Source organism: Cnephaeus nilssonii, assembly GCF_951640355.1.
Source record: "Cnephaeus nilssonii genome assembly, chromosome: 15".
Taxonomy (NCBI): domain Eukaryota; kingdom Metazoa; phylum Chordata; class Mammalia; order Chiroptera; family Vespertilionidae; genus Cnephaeus; species Cnephaeus nilssonii.
Genome location: NC_137086.1, coordinates 42,287,514 through 42,292,781, shown reverse-complemented (window position 1 = coordinate 42,292,781; position 5,268 = coordinate 42,287,514).

Here is a 5,268-nt window from a genome sequence, read left to right as displayed (position 1 = left end):
GAGCCAAACTGGCTAGGACAAAGTGCCTTTATTCTTACCTTTAAAAAAACAAAACTTTTTAAAAAATTGAGATTTCAGACTTGCAGGGCTGACATTGATTTTTCAAAAACATGTTGGGCAGTGGAAGTTTTATGATTTCATTTTGGTAAAAGTTTCTGACAAGAGGATTTGGGATTATTTGAAGATTTAAGGAATTTTTCAAATATTAATTCACTCATCCATTGAATTAACTACATTCTAGACTATACTAGGCATGTAAACTTCTAGCAGGGGAAGGTAGACATAAAACCAACAATTTTGGAAGTTCTTATGTAATTATAAATGTGTTATGGTATAATAGTTATAAATTTAGGTGAAAGGAAAGACATTTTGCTTTTCCTAAGTCAAATTAAATATTGCTTAAGAAGCTCCTTGCCCAGGTTAGTGAAGTTCAGCCTGGTGATTTCTGCTATCCTTGAGCTGATATCATCCAGGAAAACAGGATGGGGCCCCATTCCTCAGGCTGGATCACTCCCACTTTGGCTGACCCTCTGTTGGCCCATGTTGCCCTGCAGTGGTAGCTCTTTATTCTGGAGGTTCCACTCTTTCTATCCAAGCTTGACCATTAAAATCCCATGAAGGGTCCAAGTTCGCAGAGTTAGTGCCTGAACTCCACAGGCACCTCAGCAGTTGTCTCCTGGAGGCATTGCCACACTGGAGATGATGTCTCATGATCAGGTTCACAGAATCAGCAACCTTCTCCTCCAGCCCCAATCCTTCATGGTTCCAATGCCTTTGATTCCCATTCCCACCCAGGAGGCCCAAGGCCTCCACATCCTTCTGGGGGATCCTTCCACATAATACTCCAGGATACTTGTAAACTCAAGAGAACCTAGTGAGGAGTAGGTTGGGGCGGGGTAGAAGAGTGTCTTTATCTTTATTTTGGGGGTTAGACAAAACACCCTGAGATGGGGACAAAGGAAATGCTATGAGGCCCCTTGAGAAGCCTGCAGGGTACTATCAGAGTTGTGTTTCTGTGTCTGGGGAATCAGAGGAGGCTGCCTGGAGAAGAGATCATTTGGCTGAGCTGTGAAGGGGACTAGGAGCTAACCAGGAAAATTTTAGACTCAATGGCATGGAAGGGCATGTGTGTGTGTGTGTGTGTGTGTGTGTGTGTGTGTGTGTGTGTTCTGAGACTGTAGTAAAGGTAGGAAGTTTATTAATAGAATTAGTAGGATGATATTTTTTAAAATATATTTTATTGCTTTTTTACAGAGAGGAAGGGAGAGGGACAGAGAGTTAGAAACATCGATCAGCTGCCTCCTGCACACCTCCCACTGGGGATGTGCCCGCAACCAAGGTACATGTCCTTGACCTGAATCGAACCTGGGACCCTTCAGTCCACAGGCCGACACTCTATCCACTGAGCCAAACCGGTCAGGGCAGTATGATGATATTTTGATTGTGAGTGTAGTTTGTTGAACAAGGCCACTTCACTCACGTTCAGATATTTCTTACCTTCTTGGGACTTTTGGAGATATTCCCAAGGGTACAGGTGGTTTTTACTTGCCAGCTGAATTCTGCAAGTACCAGAAGATTCAGAGATGTCTCTCAAATTTTAGATTGTTTAGAATGATCCACAGAAGCAAATCATTAAATATGTTCCAGACTCTTCTTTATTCTGACTTTGATTTCTTTCAAATCATTCACCACCAGCATACATGTGAGGACATGTTTGGTGTTAAGATCCCTGTGTGTGAAGATCTGCACAGGTAGAACCCCTCCCAAAGGGAGGACATACTTGTCATTCCTCATTCTCTTAATCACTAAGTTCTCTAGCTCCTTTGTAGCTTCTTTTGGTTGTAATGGTTTCCGACAGTTTTTAAAAAGTGTTCCTTTCTCTCTTTTTATTACAAGTTTTTAAAAATACGAAATGGGCAAAGCCAGCTTTCTTTTCAGAATTAAAATGTAGAACAAATGAGAAAATCATGGTACTTAATCTTCCCAATTTTGAGTCTGCACAAATAATGCACCCACGTTTTCCATTTTCAACAGCCCTTCTGCACATACTCCATCTTCTCTAACTTGACTCCAAGTTTTATCTTCATTACCAATATGCCAATTCCATTGTTATTTGAAAAGAAAAGGCCTTTAAAAAGAAAAAAGCCTTCAGGGTTATTGTCAGAAACTGATCTTTAGCTTACCCCTGCCACTAGCTAGCAAACTACAGAGAGGGTGGAGTGGAATGTGAACAGTGGGATACAATTCATGAGGACCACTTGATCCTTACCAGAATCTGATTGCTAACATTTCTATCATCTGTGACAATGACTCATGACTGTTATTTCCTGTGAGAAATGGGGGAATTTCTTACTTTTTCATGCAAGTTGTACATAAAAGAGCAACCTCATCAGCTGAGCTGGCAGGGAGAATCCCAAGAGACCCAGGAGTTCTGAGATCTGAATAATTAAGAACACAACAGGACCTCTTTGCCAATGACCTTCTTTGACAAGGTTTTAGGTGGTGTCCTCTCCTGGAAAGATAGCCCTATGAGAAAGAAGTAATGCATTCTCTTTCACTTGGGGCAGGTGCAGCAGGAGGCAAATGTTTACTGAGCCCACTGTGAGCCTGGCCCTGGATTTGGCGTTCAGAAGGCCAGAGTTCAGCTTCTTGCTCTGGCACTTCCTAGTTGTGTGATCCTAGACTAATCACTTAGTCTCTCTGAGTCACAGTTACTCACCTGTAAAATGGGGATACGTTAGTAGCTTCACCACATGTAATGTAAGGATCGAATGATATAATGAATGATTCAGAAGTAATACCAGAAGGAAATGTTGGTTATCTTATTCAGTGTGATCCAACAGCAATTCCACTGAACCTGTCTCGCCTCAGAGGTTCCATTCAGGGGAATTCCAAGGTCTTGTCCAACTGGAGAAGCAGATCATGTGGCACCAGAAGGAGTGTGATAGCTGGCAGGCCAGATCACTAGTGATACTTAAGTCAAGGACACCAGTGGCAGGCACACTTGCTCTTAGATCTAGGGTGTAGTTTCAGGACACAGATAAAGGCTGGGTCATGAGCAGACACTGTATCATGCTGAGCTTTTGCTACTCTATTTACGAACATGCACCATCAAGTTTATATGAATGCTCACAAGGAAAAATATTAAAAACCAGAGGTCCAGTTATCTGAGAGTAAAAAATAAAATGACAGCATCAAGTATCTTTTAGACAAGGATAGAAGTCAAAGGATTTTTGTTGTTGTTGAGAATGTCATACACATTAAAAGGAAAAAAATTAAATGAATCATATCTGGGCAAAGGCCAACTGAATTTAAATTTTTTATTAAAAGGAGATAAAATATTAATAGAGTCTCTTAAAACTAAGGACAAAATATAAAACCTCACTCATTAAAATGATATTAAAAAATCATTCTCATATTGCTGGTAAACAGAGGGAGAAAAGGAGAGATGGAGAGAGAATAAGGAAAGAGGGAGGCAGGTTGAGGGGCACGTGTGAGGCAGCAAGGAGAAGGAGCTGCAGTAGACAGCACAGAGGAAGAGGACTCAGCACAAGGCTCTGAAGTTAGCGTGGAGCCAAAGAAACTGCTCTTGTCACTCGAAGCATGGACCTCTACATAAGTTATTACTGACTTCAGTTTCTGATTATCTGAGTCGTCACTTCTACTCTAGAAATAGCTTGTCTACCTGATTTAGGAATAAATGCTTCTTTCTATTGGAATTTTGAAAATTTTTGATGTGTGAAGGAACGGCTTAAGTCTTAAGAATTTTCTTTGTGTGATCTTAGTTATATCTTAAAATACATTGGCTTATTCTTTTTTGTTATGTTCCTTCTGGTGACTAATAAAAACTCAGTGGGTAAAAAGTAGGAGTGTCTGACCTCACTGGACCAGACTGCTCTATCAGATCCTCAGAGATTCAACTCTAAATGACATTCCTAGAAGAGATGACTCAGGAATCCTTAGGACTTGAAATATGTCAAGGAAATGTCTCTTCAGATACTTGCTTTCAATAATGTTCATAACAGGTAAGATTTGACAGGACAGATGGTGGTAACCTGGATATAAATTAGTGGTCTCACCTTTTCCCATTCCATACCATTCATATATACACTGCATCCCCGTTGGGGATATCTCATCACCATTTTCAGTCTCACAATGCAAGAAAAGTACATCAGACTCTGAGGATAGAGTCAGATGTGGGGTGCAAAATCCCCTCCCCAAAGTTGCCATGTCCACCCCCTTTGAGAGTTACTGGTACTATGGTAGTCACTGAAGAATAAGCCAGCATCAGATGAAAAGTCACTGACCCTACAAGCTATGCTTTCCAGTCCTACACATACAGCAGGTCAGCCCCGTCTTCCCAAGCTGGGCAAATGCTACAACTACCTGTTTCTATGAGATGACAACTGTCACAAGTCACAACAGTGACAGCCACCATGCATTGAGTGGTTTCCATGCATTGTGCTCTGATTACACCCTTAACACACATTGTCTCATTTAATTTTTATTAGTGACTCTATGTGCTGAGTGTTATGATTATCCCCACTTTATAGGTAAGGTTATTGACAATAAGAAAGGTTCAGAAAGTTGTCCTTGGGTCATAAGTGCCGGAGCTAATAGAACCCAGAAGCCACAAAAGTCCATACAAATTTCACCATGCCACAGTGGCCTTCAAGAGCCCGTTCCCTATAATCTCAGGCACAGTCTTTCAATGTAGAACCACCTTGACTCTTATGATGTAAAGACTCCTATGTCTGATAAAACTTTTATCCCTTTGTAGGCCTAACTTCCTAGTTTTGAACGAGCATCTAAAAGGAAAAAGAGTATTCCACTGTGTGGGAGTTTAGATAGAAGGGAGGGAGGAGGCAGCATGGCCATGAATATGTGGGTGCTTCCAGCCTATAATGAGCTTATTGCAAAAGTTCAAAGGTCATTTGTTCCAGCTGACCAAGGTACAGGGAATGCCCCATTTCCTGGGTAATGAATGGACAATTCAGGGGCCTAGTCAGTCAGTGCTACTTCTTAGACTTTAAGCCGCAAATCTAAAAAAAAAAAAATTAATAATAAACAAGGGAAGTTCTTTAAGACTCCCTCAGCAATCTAGTCTGATGGATTTTTATTCAGGGAAGATGCCAAAAAAATTCTCAACTAACTACAATTTCTTTTTTTGTAAGACACTGAAAAGAGGGAAAACTCAAATGTTTTTGCTGTCCTTCACTTGAACATTTCTAATCCAAAGTAAACAGGGGACCTCTGTCCTTTGTGTTG